This window comes from Chlorocebus sabaeus, chromosome 7 (genome assembly GCF_047675955.1).
Source record: "Chlorocebus sabaeus isolate Y175 chromosome 7, mChlSab1.0.hap1, whole genome shotgun sequence".
In the NCBI taxonomy this organism is placed as follows: Eukaryota; Metazoa; Chordata; class Mammalia; order Primates; family Cercopithecidae; genus Chlorocebus; species Chlorocebus sabaeus.
In genome coordinates, this window is record NC_132910.1 from 114,942,156 (window position 1) to 114,961,712 (window position 19,557).

Here is a 19,557-nt window from a genome sequence, read left to right on the forward strand (position 1 = left end):
ATTTTATAGTCCTTCTACGACACTAAATAACCAAGCGATAAGTTTCTCAGGAAACACACTGAGTGTCTGAAACAACTTACTCTGTGAATAGCCATCAGGCCTTCTGATTCCTTAATTTTATTCTTAGATTTTTCTTGATTTTTTTCTTAAACTCAGTTTGATACTTATCTGAGTACCTTGTGCTCTCTCTCTATATATGAATGATAGAAATAAGCATGTTTCTTATTCCCAATGGAAACAACAGCTTAATTAAATGATTTACACAGCCTTTTCTGATATTCTCCTTAATATAGCCCTTAATAGTTTCAAGTGTACTGCAGTGAAGCTAGAAGGGAGTAGGACATTTGTGTTCTTTTGTGCTGTACCTCTGGCATCTGGAACAATACTGGCACATAGAAATGACTCATAAATCCTTATCAAGTGATTTGATCAATGAATAATCTCACATGCACTATTTTATACAAGTAACTTTCCTATGGCCAAAAGAGAAATCCTTTTTTAAATAATAAGACCAAGATTTAAAGAAGTAATTTACCAAAATCACACAATAAATAAGGTACAGAACTGAACATCAAATCAAGGTTCTTTGATTTCTCAGCTGGTGCAATTACCATGCACGGAGAATTGCACGGCTTGTAAATGACAAAGGAGATTATTGTGGAATGAAGTCAATGTCATCTACTCTTTCAGAGACTCAATATAGATTTTTCTTTTCTGCTTTTAAGGTAAAACTAAGGACAAGTTCTTTTTCGTCTAACAAGGTAGGTTTTTTAATGGAGAATGCAGACTTACCGGATATGAGTTAAACAAAAGCAAGCCTTAATATTGATAGTAGTAAGTGACATACTTAAGAAGAAAAATGGATAGTCCCAAACCCAGGGAAAACTAAGGGTTACAACTTCCATAATTTCAGGTAAAATGTCATGCAAACATGCATGCAGATTTCTCTCTCTCATCTCTCTCTCTCTGAGTCTCAGTGTGTGCTTCAAAGAGAGAGAAACACACACACACACACACACAGAGAGACAAAGAAAGACAGAGATAGAGACAGAGAAAAAATGTAGCTAAAAGTATACTTCTGCATCTGTCAGATCACAAGAAGCATTGCATCTGCTTTGGTCTGAGAGAGACAGTAACTCCACCATCATGAACTTAGGTATAACAATCTGCCAATCTATCCTACACAGAATGTCACTGAAATGTGCTCTTTTATTGATCTATAACAGAGTACTGATGTGCAGTGATGGTCTTATTTTACACATAAGACTTCAGGTTTCTGAAAATACATCCTTGAACCCAATCACATTCCTAATTCAAAAAACAGTACATATATCTAAATTCAAATAACTTCAATATAATAAAGTTACATCATCTTGCCGGTAGCTTTGGACCTATTGGTGTCAATGACTGTGTATTGTGGTGTTAGGAAAGGGATAAAATCTTTGTACCAAGTAACTTTAGTTTGGAGATGCCTAACTCCCCGCCTGCTCAACCTTGTACAGCCAGAAGAGACAGAAAAGCCTCTGGACAGAGGTGACTCTTAAACAGAGGCCTGACTGAGGGATAGATAAACACAAGGAGAAAGTGCAGGAGCAGAATTATGTGTCCAGTAAAGATCTGGGCTCTTTGGAGGAACATGGAAAAGTCAGTCTGGTTGCAGAAAAGAGTGCAAGTTGGATATAATGTAAGTGAGGTTTCTTCACCTCCCTTAACAATTTTAGTTAATGAGATAACAGAAAAACAATTATGATTGGGTCTGTACTTTCCATCAGACCTAAGGAGTCCAAGCTCCTAGATTACATCACCGAGTACTGATGGTACCATTGGTATAAGAATACTTAAATATCACTACAGTGTTAATTACTATGCTACATTTCGATGGGTTCATGTTTTCTCTGTTAAGATGGAGCTTAACATCTAATAATAATAAAATGTTGACTTATTTCAAACATGCTGGTATATTTTACTATAGTAATTAAATTAAAAATATGGCTTGAGGTTAAAAATAAAAATATAAGAAGAAGATAATCATACAAAGGCCTACGGAAAATGAAAATTACCAAAAAAAGGAGAAGCCTTTCTCCCACGAGTTGAAAAACCTGGCATCACAGCTGCTGATCTTCCTTCCCCTGGAACCACCACAACCCGGAGATGAAATGATACCACCTAGAGAAAAAGCTCAGGGCTGCAGTTTATAGAGAACACCATGTGGCACGCAGACTCTCCCTGTGTTGCTGGGCAGTGTGGTTGTGGGATGAGATTATGTTCTCCTCCTGATACTGTTGCTGGGAGTCTTCTGATTCTATAAATGGTTTATCAATGAGCACTGAGTTTGCCAGGGGCATAATCCCAGGGAGCAGAAGGAGCTGGTAATGAGATAGAGGGAGATAATTTTTTTCCACCTTTTTAATGGAACTATGCAAAGGCGAGGCTGTGATTTCCTCTCTACACCAGTACGGGATTCTGCACATAGTAAACTCTTATTAAGCTAAAATTATTGAAAAATAATAGACACCATTTGTCACTAGCTCTGTATTGTGATTTCATTTGGAATTTCTTATAGCCATATTCTTAAGACAAAGTATGTAATACTTGAACAAAGAAAAGAAAATAGTAGTAAGTTTATATGGATTAGTAAATAATACACCAATACAATAATATTGAATAGTTTCAGAAACACAGTATGTTCCCAAAGTGCTACAGAAACCACTGAAAATACAATTTTCCTAATTAATGTCAGTTGATATAATAAACGTCACTTCAAAAAATTAATTACTTGGATTTAAAATACACACGCACATACTTATAGAGGCTGGAAAGGGTACTTTAATGAGAAAACTTTGCACATTCATCCTTTCTTATAGGCTAATATTACAAATATCCTTTTTATAAGATACTATTAATATGTCTTCTCATTTGTAGTTAATTACTCTCCAGCTGACAAAGTCTCTTTTTTAAAAAAAAGAAAATTTTGATTTGCATAAAAACAATTAGATGACCTATAACCCATAGTAATACTAAACAAGTCAGGAAAAATACTGAGAAGAAAGTTTTGCTCAGTCTAAGAATATTTTAATAATTTCCAAAGGGAGAATTTGAATACTGGCTAAATGTTTATGGCAAGGATATACTAGGAAAAAATAACTCCGTACTAGATGGTAAAACTTCTGATGTTGGACATTTGGGTTCATTCACCACTGACTCTCTAGCAGTGACTTATCTTTGTACTTTGCAAATGCTGATTAACTGTTTCTTGATTGAAATTACAGGACTTTAATAAAAGTCATATCCTTTAGTAGTAAAAGCACTAAATTAAAAAGACAAAATTTTCCCAATGTTTAATTGTGAAAAAATTTCATGATTAGGCACAGAGTTATACATTTTTTAATGCAGGAATTTATATTGAATTATGGCTTCTGTGCTGGTAATTTTACTGGATATAATAAATATAGAGTTATTAGATAAATTCAGCATGTGCTGAATTTAAAGAATTTTATGTCACTTGAACTTTTACGTGTTTGTAAAATACTCTTGCCTAAGATGGAAGATTAGTGCAACTAACCTTTCAAGAAGGTCAATTATATAAAATTGCTACCTAATAGTATTCTAGCTGTCCATTTAATATTCATCTAATAACTTTAAAATTTATTTCAGAGTTGCATTGACTGAAAATTATATGGAGCTTGGTAACGATAAAATATTTCAAGGCTTAAGTTTTATTAAAATACGAGAACTGGCATGGTGCTCCTTTATTTTTTATAAAGGGAGGGATTACGCAGCAGAGGAGACAGTGATATATCATCTTTAAGCAGATAATGTTTTATTTATGTCAAGACAGCTGAATATGAGTCTGGGCATCCAAAATTCACCCTAATCCTCAGAGACATTTATGTTAATAATCTCTTGCAAGGCACTCTAACTCTTACCATTTTGTAAGATTTAGTAAGTAATAAGTAATACAGTTTAGACCAATGTAGAATTTAGTGTTTAAGGAGAAAATGTCATTAGAACTGCTACGTCTACTTGCCATCTTTATCTCCATTGCTCTAGTCCAACCTGCCATTTCTCACCTGAATCAGGCAACAGCCTTCTCACTAGGCTACTTAATATCCATTCTAAACAACATTTACCTTCCTAAAACTTGTTTTCAATTCTGCAATCAGAGAAATCGTCTCAAAGTAAAAGTCTCATCATCTCATTTCCTTATTTAAAATCCTATTTTACTGGAGTCCCACTGCTCATAGGACAAAAACAAAATCTTAGTCTGTCTTGCAAGCTCGCACAGTGTGGGGTCCCCATTGCCTCTCCCACTTTAGCCACCGAAGCCTTCTTTATCTCCTCACACCCACCAAGCGTCTCCCTCCACAAAACATTTGTGTGAATACGTCCTCTGCCTAAATACATTGACCACCTTTGACTAATTAACTCTTACTCTCCCTTCAATTTTAGCTCCCAAATTAGATAGAATTTTTCTTTTTAAGGCTTTCATGGTCTTATATATCTTTTTGTATCTCATATATAATGTGTGTATCACATATATGTGTATACATATACACAAGACACACACAATCATATATATACACACACAAGCGCACTATATACACAATGTATATCTAATTTTTAGCACACACTAAGGCATAACAAGTTATATTAACTATGTTCAAGAACTATAACTAATTTCATGCTAGGGAAATAGACAAAGAAAGGACTCGAATTTGAAGACACAGAGGAGGCATTCTAATAAAATTCTAAAATCTTACAAAATAAAACCCCCTAAAATAGTACCATTCCAAGTTATTTATTTCCATGACAGTTTTTTGATAACTTTTCTGTAATGAACAGTGCTAAATTATGAGGCTTCTTCAGGAAGGTGATTATATTTTTAGTACCATCAAATAGATGTGTTAAGTGCTGCTTAGAACATGACAATATAGTCCTAGCTCAGAGATTTTCTATAAATAATTCTTCCTTAGATTTATGATCTTCTTTTTATATTGTGGCAACACAGTCCATGAACTACTGTTATTTTTAAATTTGGTTTCAAATTAATGTATTTTAGCTAAGGACTATGCCACAGTTGCTTGAAATTCTATTTTTAGTATCACATTATAAATTCTCTGAATGTAGACAAAATTAAATCATTTGCCAGTGTCAGCTTTTTCTTTTGGGACTCAATCATGCATACAACATATAATAGACAATTCATGCTGTACAATTAGAACTTCAGGTAAAAAGTATTTTTTTCTCTTCATTTTCTCTGAAATACATTAACATAAACTAACGAATGAAATACACAGATAAACATGACATTGACAAACAATTAATAGCTATGAAACACTAATAGGTTTTTCATAAAGACATTAATATGTAGACATAATCTGGCTCCCTCTAGATCTCCATGTACTTCTCTAGACCACATAGTGTAACGGGAGCCTGCCGCAGATCAATACAGCGAATAAAGATAGAATCATTTAGAAAATATTTAAAAATATAATCACTAAACTTGACTAATAAATATATAGCAATTTTTAAATATTTCTATAAAATATTTTCAAAAATAAAACTGACCTTGTTAAGGTTAAAAAGCAAGAGTTGTACAGAATGTGTTTTCTAAGTTAGGTATATAGGTATCAGAGAAAGCAAGGCATATTAGTAAGTGAAAAAAGCACTTGCAGAGAAATATAAGTTCATTTTTTTCAAAGAATATCATCTCTCTCCTTCCTTCCTTCCTTCCTTCCTTCCTTCCTTCCTTCCTTCCTTCTATACATGTATCGATAACATATAATATACACACATTTTTAGTGTTTACATGTACATTTATAAAAGCATCTAATGTATGTGCAAGAAAAAACAGTTAAAATACTGTTACACGTATTTTACAATTGTATATTTTAAATTAAATAAATAATTCTAAATTAAACAAAGAGGCTCCCAAAGTCAGCTACATAGCGATGCTCAATATATGCAAGTGAAGACTCCTGTTATTAGAAATTAGTAATTTGATATTCTTTATAGTTTTCCAACCTCATATTTTTCCTCTGAAAATTTAAGTTCACATTTTTTGTGCTATTCTTAATGGAGATAGAAAATATCTAGACATAAGACTTCTTATTTTAAAAAAACCATTCATGTCAAATGATGGAGTCTCAGAATTTGAAGTGACCAAGAGATCAAAGTGTGAATCCCTTATTTTTAAGCTGAAGCATTTAAGCTTAAAGACTATTACCAATTTAGCCTTAACTTCCCTCAGCCTAATATTTAAAAGTTCTAGCTCTTATACTTGCCTCGTATTTTATATTTTTACAACTGTTAACTTTTTCCATTCTCCAATTGTTTGATCACTAAATTTTAACAGGTTATATGACTTCCGGATTCAAAAAGTAAAATGTTAAAAAGCAATGTACATTAAAAACTCACCTCAAGTCTCTATTCCCACCTACCCAATCCAATTCAATTCACTCTACACAGTCACACTGATTATTGTCAAATGAATGTATAATTGATCTTTTAACTTTCCCAAGGTAATGCATAAAAAGTGGTATTTGAGAATTATCTGTTCAAATCGTTACTTTTGATCCACTGAGTATTTGGTCTATTTCTTTATAATCTTTACTTTGTGATAAGAGTAGAAAATCTTTTCCCCATTTTGTCATTTACCTTTTGACTTCATGAGATCTCTTGCTATGTAAAAGCTTTTAATTTTTATGTGATCAAAAGCATCAATCTTTTCTTTCAATTTTCTTAATCTTGAATGCCAGAAAAGCCTTCTCACTCTGTGGTTATAAATAAATATCCTAGGTTTTCTTCCAGAAGTTTTATTGCTTTGTTTAAATGTACATTTTTAACTTTTGGAGCCAAAATTATTCCAGGCTGATACCAGATACCACGCATAGTGCTGGGTGATGCAGCATTGACAAGATAAGCAGGTAACCACCATCATGGAATGTAAAATACAGCAGAGGAAGAGGCCAACCATAACCCTGATTCAAATAAAGTGCAATGGAATTCATGAGACTAAAAGGTCAGGATTTTATGGGAGCATATAACAGGGACATTTAATCAAGTCTAGGAGAGACAAAAAGAAAAAAATCATCATAGGAAAGTGACATTTAGGAAGAGGTAGGAAAGAAAACTACTGGCCCTTAGTCCACTGAAGGAGGAAGCAGAGGAAAGAGGCAAGAAGAATGAAAGTGCTCCAGGAAGAGGTTTCCCTTTAGAACATGCCAGCCTCTTGGAGTAGAATCTTCAAAGTCTTGTATGAAATCTATAATTCCTTGGCGGGAGGGAGGCAATGATGGGAAATCACAAGAAATTTTTTAAAAATCCTGAGGTTCAGATATAGGTATTCTCAATACAACAGTGGCAGAAACTCATAAAGTGTAAAGCTGGTTTGCTCAACACCGCAATATGAGATTTTACAACTTTTTCCCTATATAAGTCTTCAGTTTTCCATTTACAGTTTCTATCCCTTCACTCACCCCATTGATTATGATACAAATTTACAGTATTTGATTTGAAATAAACTGACAAAACAGTATCTCCCTCAAATATTATAGATATGCTTTTGCCACATACCTCTTTTCGACCTTTCCATATCACCTATTTGGTGAATAGTTATCCACGTTTAGCTTCCACATTGAAGAGAAAGTAATTATTTCTACCAAAAGAATTACATGTCCATTGTTTCACACACAAAACACAAAAGGATACACTCTGCACTGATGAACATGGATTGTGCCTGAAATAGAAAGGGTTACACCAGTTAAATAGTAGCAAGAAGTTTGCCTAGCCTACTGATAGAAAACAAACCTCCATAGAAATTAGTTGATAAAGACTCATACAGAATGATATACTTAAACAGTAACATAATCAAACATGAAATCCCTTGGTGGTATGACCCCTAAAGTAATGATCAACTCCCAATGTTGACCTGACCATTTGAGATACACAAGAAAGGCCCAAGCCTCATCAGACCTGTCCATGTAGTCTCAGTTAGCCATAATGCCTAAATGCAATTCCAAGATTCTTAGTGATTATAAATAGATACTAATACCCACACCTACATAGAGTATGTTATCTAAAAATATTGGTACAGCAAAATGAAAAGAGTTCTTTGGATGGCTGGTAGTGATAGTGGTACAACTAAGTGAATGTACTTAATGTCACTGAACTATGAAAAATGATTAAGATGGTAAATTTCATATTGTTTATATTTAATCACAATTTTAACGAGACATAAGGATTTAAAAAGCAAAACAAAATTTTTAAAATCTGCATTAACGATATAAAGTAGGTCATTCTAGACAAATCCATTTTATTTTCCTCACAGAACTCTTGAAGAATTACATTTTGATGCCTAGGATGGGTGTTGGGAATGGGCAAAAATATCAGTAAACCTCAACTCTGATGGTTATTTCTGTGTTTGCTGTGTGTTGCGTTAGCATACTACATTAGTTTTAGTTAAGACTCTAATATTAACATTTTCAGATAAACATTATAGCACACATAAGGCATCTGAGTGAATGGTTATATTTAATTGAATTTAGCTTTTATTTAAAATACAGAAATATTGCCATCACTATTTCCAATAACTTCATTAGGAAAATTCCTTTCCACACTTAACCAATCTTGGGTCCTGTACACGTCCAATAAGTTTTATCTGATATGTTACCATACACTAGCAAAACAGATTTTATTATAGAATAATATATACTGTCAGACAACATTAAGTACTTACAGACATAAGGATTGTTGAAGAGTAATATATTTCTGTGATTAAACTTCATGTTTGTTTTCATGACATCTGAGGCTCAGTTGATCTAAAGGAAGAGCTATTAACTAAAATATTTGCTGCAAACTCTGGAGCATTTAAAAGAAAGACTTTTTTTCCGCATTGAGATAAGAAGATACCTGTATGATCTATACAAAATAAATTACTTATTTTCAGAAAAAAATAAACACTAAAATTCCTTCTAAATTGTAGAAGATATTAAAACTAGTCTCACACACACACACACACACACACACACACACATTTCAAGCCAATATTTAAAGTTCTTTGCAAGAGTCTATTATTTTATTGAGGGTTTAATAAGACAAATGCCGATTTCTGGTTTGTTTTGTTTTGAGATGGAGTCTTGCTCTTGTTTCCCAGGCTGGAGTGCAGTGGTGTGATCTTGACTCACTGCAACCCCTGCCTCCAGGTTCAAGTGATTTTCCTGCCTCAGCGTTGAGAGTAGCTGAGACTACAGGCACCTGCCACCACAACCAGCTAATTTTTGTATTTTTAGTAGAGATGGGGTTTTGCCATGTTGGCCAGGCTGGTCTCCAACTCCTGACCTCAGGTGATCTGCCAGCCTCAGCCTCCCAAAGTGCTGAGATTACAGGCGTAAGCCACTGTGCCCAGCCAATTTCTGGTTTTAATAATCTTTGAAAATGCAGTAATTCTGAAGCCCCATAGTCACCAATGTGAATAATGTGTTATATTCAGGATCTCCTTGAAGGTAGAAAAATTGCTTCAATTAATCATTACTTTGGTCTATGGCTCTCCTTTTTAAAAAACCTGTCATCCTCAAAGAATTGATATCATTTAGCCACACTCTATGTGATTCTATTTTGTAAAAAATTGAGAACCAATACACTGCTCACTTCTAACTTCCTACTACTGACTTTTATTCAAGCAGTGATACCCTCTATGAGCCAGTGCGATCTTTTTGGCTTCTATTTGGAAGGGTGCCTTTTGTGTTATCTGACCCTACTGTTCCATTCTTAAAAGCAGAAACAGTATGATCTGAGGTGAAAAGGAAAAGCTCTTCCACTCTCAGTTAAAAATTCAGATTTGCTCAGATCTGTCTTTCTTTACTTTCTTAGTGACAGAAGCTCACATGAATAAATGCCTCAGGGCAATGTTGCACTATTTGAGAACTCTTTAAGTTTTGAACTAAATTAAAGACTCCTGAAGAGTTCTTATTCTTATCTCCTACCATTTAATTAGCTAAATATTATCAGGTTCTTTATAATATAAGGGCTATTCTTAAGTATGCTACCTGTGGACAGAGCCTTGAAGGTGTGTGACTAAATCCCAAAACTAGAGAGGAATGTATCCAAAGGCTCCAGGCTAGAGCAAGGATGTCTAAGGTGTCAAAAGTAGTTTCCATGTTTGTGAATCAATTATTTGTAAGTATTCTTATCATTAAAAACAATATGACTTGAGATGGTATCAAGTGCCTTCAACTATGGCTGAAGCAATCTTTTTTTTTTTTTTTTTTTCCATGAAATGCACATAATCTTCTGATCTTGCTCAACCCTAAACGCCATTTATGGGCACTGGGTACACTTGTGTGTTGGGGAGATAGTCTCCAAGGATTTGGTATTTCTGTCCATCCTCTAGGCAAAAAACATTGACAGCTTTGTTCATGGAAATCTACAAAGCTGCTGTGGGGGCAGGGAGCAGATTTGCTTATGCACCAGGGTCATAAAACTAGGTCTCCCTCCTCTCCTGGAGATGTTTCAGGGTGATAGAGAAAGTGTCTCCCTCTGGATCAGAGGGCAGATTGGTTTCCTGACCAATAAAATATGAATAATGTCTCTCTCTAAAGTGGAGGATGAGTAGGTTTGCTTGAAGTCCCCTTATAAGTCAGGATTTCCAAGACTCCTCAGTTGTGGCACAGACCCACCTTGTGTATAGTGTCTACCCAAGCTTCCTCCACATTGCCCCCATAGGACCCGGGGGTTTGATGTGAACTTGAAGCTCATGCTGTCTGCTGTGCTGTGAGTAATAAACAGCTACATCATTCAGGTGTGTTGTCTCCTCACTGGCTCAACCAATGGAAGCTTGGTAAGGACCACCTGCACCTGCAATATTTGCTGCTGCTTAGGATCAGCTTGAGCACTTGACAACACGGACCCCAGTTGTAGGTAAATGAAGAGAAATCAATACAATGTTTTTAGTAATAAAAATAAAGTATAGCCTTTAAAAGTGACTAGTCACAATTGTTTCATGCAATGATAGGAATTATATTATTTATAACTATTTTCGCCAACATAGGTCTATTCAGCCTTGATGGCAGATAGCTTGTTTTGTATGTTATTTTCCCCATCTTTTTTGACTCTTTAAATCTCAATTTAGAAAATCTAGTAAACCTATAAGTTATTGTAAATGGTAATTATTTCTAACACTGTGAAGCCCTTCAGAATACTCAGATTGAACATAGGCTTAGAAATTCTGAGTGTTTTCTTATAATTTTCCATTAAGGGCCATTTCTAGCACTCATTCAAATGCCAAGTCAGTGAGCAGGGCACAGTTAAAACTCGAAAGCTGAGGGCAACACAGAGAGTCCAAGTCTGACTTTTGACTGCCTACAGTCCCAGGAAATTATTTCTCTCTGCTTTTGCCACATTTGGTTGTGGTTTTTACATACGATCAAGTACATATACAAAATACTTTCTCAACCCTGGCCAAGATAGCACAGACAGAAGACCGACTGGGGTGTTTCGCAAATGTGAGAGGTGGGTAACCACACTGCACTCCTGTGCTGCGGCCCGTGGCTGCACTGCCTGCAACGCCCTGCCTGCTGCTGCCTGACTGGTTGGCAAGACGAAGCTCTCCCTGGTGGCCGCGTTGCTGCTGCTGCTTGGTGCGGCACGTTTGAGGAGAAGGACAAGAAGGAGGACGTGGGCACGTTGGTCTGCGTCAATCTGGGGACCATCTACTCCTGCGTCTGCGCCTAGAGATCATCGTCAACAATCAGAGCAACCGCAACACGCCGTCCTATGTGGCCTTCACTCTTGAAGGGGAGCATCTGATCGGTGATGCCGCCAAGAACCAGCTCACCTCCAACCCTAAGAACACGGTCTTTGACGCCAAGCGGCTCATCGGCTGCACGTGGAACGACCTGTCTGTGCAGCAGGACATCAAGTTCTTGCCGTTCAAGGTAGTTGAAAAGAAAACTAAACCATACATTTGAGTTGATATTGAAGGTGGGCAAACAAAGACATTTGCTCCTGAAGAAATTTCTGCCATGGTTCTCACTAAAATGAAATGAACCCCTGAGGCTTATTTGAGAAAGAAGGTTACCCATGCAGTTGTTACCATACCAGCCTATTTCAATGATGCCCAACGCCAAGCAACGAAAGACATTGGAAGTATTGCTGAGCTAAATGTTATGAGGACCATCAATGAGCCTATCCCAGCTGCTATTGCTTATGGCCTGGATAAGGGAGAGGGGGAGAAGGCATCCTGGTGTTCCACCTGGGTGGCAGAACCTTCAATGTGTCTCTTCTCACCATTGATAATGGTGTCCTCAAAGTCGTGGCCACTACTGGAGATACTCATCTGGGTGGAGAAGACTTTGACCAGTGTGTCATGGAACACTTCATCAAGCTGTACACAAAGAAGACTGGCAAAGATGTTAGAAAAGACAACAGAGCTGTGCAGAAACTCCAGGGAGAGGTAGAAAAGGCCAGACAGGCCGTGTCTTCTCAACATCAAGCAAGAATTGAAATTGACTCCTTCTATGAAGGAGAAGACTTTTCTGAGACCCTGACTCCAGCCAAATTTGAAGAGTTAAACATGGGTCTGTTCCAATCTACTATGAAGCCCATCCAGAAAATGTTGGAAGATTCTGATTTGAAGAAGTCTGATATTGATGAAATTGTTCTTGTTGGTGGCTCTACTCCAATTCCCAAGATTCAGCAACTGGTTAAAGAGTTCTTCAATAGCAAGGAACCATCCAGTGGCATAAACCCAGATGAAGCTGCAGTGCATTGTGCTGCTGTCCAGGCTGGTGTGCTCTCTGGTGATCAAGATACAGGTGACTTGGTGCTGCTTGATGTATGTCCCCTTACACTTGGTATTGAAACTGTGGGAGGGGTCATGACCAAACTGATTCCAAGGAACACAGTGGTGTCTACCAAGAAGTCTCAGATCTTTTCTACAGCTTTTGATAATCAACCATTACAAGCAAGGTCTATGAAGGTGAATGATCCCTGATAAAAGACAATCATCTTCTGGGTACATTTGATCTGACTGGAATTCCTCCTGCTTCTCGTGGGGTCCCACAGATTGAAGTCACCTTTGAGATAGATGTGAATGGTATTCTTTGAGTCACAGCTGAAGACAAGGGTACAGGGAACAAAAATAAGATCACAATTACCAATGACCAGAATCGCCTGACACCTGAAGAAATCAAAAGGATGGTTAATGATGCTGAGAAGTTTGCTGAGGAAGACACAAAGTTTAAGGAGTGCACTGATACTAGAAATGAGTTGGAAAGCTATGCCTATTCTTTAAAGAATCAGATTGAAGAGAAAGAAAAGCTGGGAGGTAAACTTTCCTCTGAAGATAAGGAGACCATGGAAAAAGCTGTAGAAGAAAAGACTGAATGGCTGGAAAGCCATCAAGCTGCTGACATTGAAGTCTTCAAAGCTAAGAAGAAGGAACTGGAAGAAATTCTTCAGCCAATTATCAGCAAACTCTATGGAAGTGCAGGCCGTCCCCCAGTAGCGAAGAGGATACAGCAGAAAAAGATGAGTTGTAGACACAGATCTGCTAGTGCTATAATATTGTAAATACTGGACTCAGGAACTTTCCTTAGAAAAAAATTGAGAGAAGTTAAGTCTGAAATGTAATTGGAATCGTCACCTCACAGTGGAGTTGAAAATGCTATAGCCCAAGTGGCTGTTTATGGCTTTTCATTAGCAGTTGCTCACGTCTTTGGGTCGGGGGCAGAAGAATTGGCCAGATTAAAGAGTGGGTAGGCCGGGCGCGGTGGCTCAAGCCTGTAATCCCAGCACTTTGGGAGGCCGAGGCGGGCAGATCACGAGGTCAGGAGATCGAGACCATCCTGCCTAACACGGTGAAACCCCGTCTCTACTAAAAAATACAAAAAACTAGCCGGGCGAGGTGGCGGGCGCCTGTAGTCCCAGCTACTCGGGAGGCTGAGGCAGGAGAATGATGGGAACCCGGGAGGCGGAGCTTGCAGTGAGCTGAAATCCGGCCACTGCACTCCAGCCTGGGCGACAGAGCGAGACTCCGTCTCAAAAAAAAAGAAAAAAAAAAAAAAAAGAGCGGGTAAAAAAAACCTAGATTATGGCATGTGTTCACCTTCAAAATGTTCTATTTAACAATTGGGCCATGTGCATTGGTGTAGGAAGCTTCTTCTGCCATAAGTGACACCAATAAATTTTAGTTATTTACACTGGTCTAAAAAGAATACTCTCTCAAAGGAAAAATTTTTAGAAAGAGTATCCAAGAATGTCCAACTTTTGACTGTTGAGTTTCATCTTCATATGAAATCCTGTTATATTTGCATGATAGGAAGTTTTTCTCCTTCAGCCTTGAAGCAATAGTTTCAGACTTTTTAGGGCAGAGGACACATTACTGAGCTAGCCACTTGGGCACGTCCCTTGAAATCATGGTACTCCTTTTTGTGTTTTTAGTATCAAGAAGCAATTGTTTTTATTGTCGTTTCTTTGTTGTTACTGTTGTTTGTTTGTTTCATTTCAAACGCTCAGGAAATTGTCATTCCCTAAATGGTCAGCTGACCTCAGGATAGATAAACAGAACTATGTAAATCTCTTTGCATACTGAAAAGAATGGCATTGTCTGATAGTGATTGGATCATAATCATAATTTTCACCATTTTCTTCAATATGCAATGTAAACAATACTCAGACTATGGATTGAAAGTCAATGCAAAGTCCTTTTAATTAAAGTAAATTTGTTCTTTCGTAATCCTCATATAGCTGAAGTTGAATCACCATTGCATACCTCCCTCATGCTGTGTTTGCGCAAATGCAAAGAGCAAATTCATACTATGCACATTAATTAATACAGCTATAAAATAAAGTATCTGTTAGAATACATATTAGAAAGTAATTACTTTTACAGAATATGTCATTTAGTGTGTCATCACGCATTGTTATTTAACAAAAAAATGTTGCCAATAACTCATTTTGTTTTCTCTCTGGGTATAATATTTGTAATTATCTCTGCAATTATTTCTACAAAATTTTTGGTAATAGTATTATTTATTCTTCTTTTTGCTTTGAGAAATGCAATTTTGAATGATGACTCTAAAGTTGTGTGCCTGCTCCACAAACAATTATAGAGTTAATCAAGTTTGTAGAGGGAAATGTAATTTTGCACTTATTCTGAAAAATCACAATTTGGAAGTTTTATAAGTGATATGTTAAAAACTCGAGGCAAATGGATTGTTGGAATCCAATATAGTCTAGTTTTCTGAGAGTCATACTTCTTATTTGCCCCATTTTTATATGGATTTCTTTGAAATCTCTACAATAACACTTGCTGACAGATACATATTCACATCCTATATTTTTACTCAAATTCTATTCGTGATAAATATTTGCTACATCATATGTGTTGTAACATTGTGTTTCTATTCTTATCATTGTAATTATGACTCAGGAATTGCTTTTAGGTAATTAGTTTATTTGGAGAAACTAGTAATAGAACACAACCAATGGTAAAATATGACAACTAAAAATTTGATAAGCCTACATAAACCAATGACAAGAAAAATCTCAAGAACAATTATACCTCTAAAGTAAATATTAGGGAGAAAACTGACATTGCAGTACATTCCTAACAAGTAAGAGCATAGTCATTACTAAAAACAGAACAGAATTTCCATAAAGATTATCTTAATTTGTAAATTGCTAAGTATAGGATTATATTTATTCATATTTTACTCTAAAAGTTCATAATGTCTGTAACCAGGAATTTGTGGACTATATTTTAAAACAATATTCTTTTAAATTCATACATCTTTGCTTTACTTTTACCTTAGGATTTACTGTTTACTTATATAAGTTTAGGAGAATTTAGCTTTTAAAACCACAAACTGAATGATTAATTATGTTCAGCTTCAAAGTAAATATTACGATGCAAAGTCTTCCATCATGAACCCTCATTAGGGAGTCAATCATTCAGGTAGCCAATACCAGCAAAGTAAAAAGTTAGCTATCTCTGACCTTCTTGTTTCCATCATTCAACAAGTATTAACTGCCACTTTTTGGACAGTGTAGAATAAAGTGGGTTCCACTTGTCCAAATGTTTCAAGTGGAAAGTTACAAGTTATAATACTGGAAATTACAAGAAGGAATTAAAAACACTTCAGTCACTCTTGAAGCACCTGGGGCTACTTCTGCTGGATTCTTTCCCCCTAAACAAGATAATAAAACAATAAATCATAAAATTTGAAAGTATGAAACATTTATAAAATTTTTAGCGGTACATTCAAGTTAGGCATGCCCGAAAGTCCTCTTCCCCTTAAGAAATTACTCAGAACACTGTACTGGGAACTTGTAGCTGCTATGCCAATGACCTTTGTCTTCTACTAGGCACTTTTTGGAAGAACATTCCTTATGAAAAGTTCTAGGCACAATTTGAGTTTCTGAGACTAGTTAGAGGGAGGATACTCTTACCCACTGCAGTGCCTATGTGACTTATCTGTATCCCTACCTGGCTCTTGTTGCCAAATACCTACGCCTGTATGACATAGCTAAATTCTTACTCAGCTCTAACTCTGCTTATTTTTAGGAGACAGGATGTCTGTGGTCAGAGGCTATCTCTTAGGCAGCTTATTTGACTTCTGAAGGACTCTAGCTTCATTATTATCTAATTTTCACACTAAATGACACTCCCACTGGTGCCACGACACTTGACAATCACTGTTAATCACCTCTTTTGGAAGACGCCAAAAAAGGTCAAAAAAGAGGTCTGGCCTTGATTTCAAGCAAATCTCTGTCCCTTTCCAAGAAAAAGCATGACTATTCTTCTGCTTGTTCTTAATGCCCCATACCTTCATTAAGGATACCCTATATCTGTATCCTTAGTTCTCAGGAGAACATGGTTCTCAGGAGCCATGAAGTTGATTTGCGAGCTATGCTCCCACTTCTCCAATTCCGAGGCCACTGGACTAAAGCCTGCACTGCTTAATTCTCACTTTGGTTTTGTGTATTTGCTTCATGACACAGAACATGAAAGAGCTTCTTCTGGAATAATGAGGACCTTCAGTAACAGTGACTCCTTCACTTGGATTTGTTCAATTGAGTAAGTGGAATACACTTCACGTGTCAATGTGGCTGCTGGCCGCCTGGGCATTGACAATCCAGTGGATGTTCTATGAGGGCAGTTTCCTAGTCTGCTCATTATTTTATCTTCAGTGCTAGAATAATTATTATGACATAAGAAATATTTTAAAAATGAATGGGTAAATGAACAAATGCCATCCAAAATCACCCTGCATCTGTCAACTAGAATGTTGCAAAGATCTATAAATTTCAGACCAATAGTCAGTCCAATGTTTGTCAGATAATTTCCAAAGACTCTTGTAGTAAACAAGCTGTCTCCATAAGAAGCAACTGGCTTTTGTTAACTCACCCTAAGAAGTTTCATTTCTGTGGTTAGAAGTTACTAGTAAGCGACTTTAATGTTCTAGGGCTTTTAGCACATTCTAGTCTAAAACTCATTTTAAAGGTCTTGATGACTATGGTTCAAGATTAGCAAAAATGAGCTATCTCTCTCAAAAGTAGGCAATGCCCAGACTTTGGGAGGCCGAGACGGGTGGATCACGAGGTCAGGAGATCGAGACCATCCTGGCTGACACGGTGAAACCCCGTCTCTACTAAAAAATACAAAAAGCTAGTCGGGCGTGGTGGCGGGCGCCTGTAGTCCCAGCTACTCGGGAGGCTGAGGCAGGAGGATGGCGTAAACCCAGGAGGCAGAACTTGCAATGAGCTGAGATCCGGCCACTGCACTCCAGCCTGGGCGACAGAGCGAGACTCCGTCTCAAAAAAAAAAAAAAAAAAAAAAAGTGGGTAATGGCGACCAGAATCATCACCACATAAAAATATCAGGAAACTGAGGTAGAGACACAATAAGGTATAATACTCCCACTGCATTATAGTGAATCATAACTTAAAATTTTGTCCTCATGACTACATTACACACAAGCTCCATTTATTTTTCTGTGAAAAGAGAGAAAGGTAAGAAACATAATTTTAATTTTAATTGTGTGGATTTTTTTTTCTTTTAGCTTTTTCTGCCTATAGTGCCAACAAAGTATTAAACTTTAATGCCACAGCAGTATTCTAATTTCTAAAATTACTTTAAGAAACAGATTAAGGGCACTGCAGGTGGGAAAGGCACGATGACTTCACTGGGAGCATAATGCGAGAACGATCATGATGGACGAACAAATCCAGCTAATGGAAAACATTCCATTTCACATTTCTTACCATCGTAAAATAAAATAAAACATAATTTTTTTTCAAAAAACTATTTTCATTTTAGTGTTTAATTACCTGGTGTCTGTCAAAATCTTGCAGTTAATTAACTTTTCACACTCACAGCCTGCATCTCTTAATTGTATGCTGTCATTTTACAATAAAATTTAGCAGGATAGCACTGACTAATATCAAAATGTTAAGGTCAAGTTCTATGATGCATTTAATGGATTTTCAAAAGCGAGAAAAGCATGAATTTAACTATTTGATATCTAATAATAACATTCAAAAATTTAATATTTCAGAAATTCTAAAATAAATTGTGTTATGCTAATTTCTAACACACCATTACAGACACCTGAAAACTTCACTTAGTATGAAAAGTAAAATTATTATTATTTTTATTATACATTAAGTTCTGGGGTACATGTACAGAAAGTGCGGGTTTGTTACATAGGTATACATGTGCCATGGAGGTTTGCTGCACCCATCAACCCGTTATCTACATTAGGTATTTCTCCTAATGCTAAGCTTCTCCTAGTCCCCTATCCCCCGACAGGCCCAAGTGTGTGATGTTCCCCTCCCTGTGTCCATGTGTTCTCATGTTTCAACTCCTACTTATGAGTGAGAACATGTGATGTGTTTGGTTTTCTGTCCTTGTGTTGGTCTGCTGAGAATGATGGTTTCCAGCATCATCCATGTCTTTTATTTTTATATTATAGTCACTCATTAGCTCTAAGTTCTTTGAGGACATGATTTATTCTTTACCAAATCTTTGTATTCCCTCTAAAAGACCTAGAAATTTTTTTTCTTGTAACCAGCATTCATATGTTTACCAAATAAACAAAAGGAGAATATTTTTCCAAATGCAATTTTACATGTAAGATCTCAGAATTCTATGGTACTATAAAAAAGGATTAAAAAGAGAAAATTTATTTTTTACGTTAATGGGAAGTGTGATATTAGGATATTACAAATATTTTAAACAAAGCTATTGGGTAAAATATAATCAAACTAAGTAAGATATATACCTCAAATTCTCTAGAATCTTTTTATACCAACAATTTCTCAGACAAATGAAAATAGAAAGTTATTCTCACGTTGTGCATTAGAAGGGACCTGCACGTTGTGCACATGTACCCTAGAACATAAAGTATAATAATAAAAAATAATAATAATAAAATAAAATAAATAAATAAATAAAAGAAGGCACCCTGGATTACTGTCTGTGCCCTCATTCTAGCTCTATGACTCCCTGGATTGTGCTTGGGACCTAGAATTGAAACCCTGATAGTCTCACTTTCA

General features: G+C 36.3%; 1 protein-coding gene and 1 pseudogene across 8 annotated transcripts in view; one reads left to right on the forward strand and one right to left on the reverse strand.

Annotated features, from left to right (window-relative positions):
* The window catches only part of MARCHF1 (membrane associated ring-CH-type finger 1), an 816,252-nt gene that overhangs the window by 616,352 nt on the left and 180,343 nt on the right, over positions 1 to 19,557 (reverse strand). The gene's annotated exons all lie outside the window — the stretch shown is intronic.
* LOC103236735 (endoplasmic reticulum chaperone BiP pseudogene) lies at positions 10,129 to 13,538 on the forward strand (annotated as a pseudogene).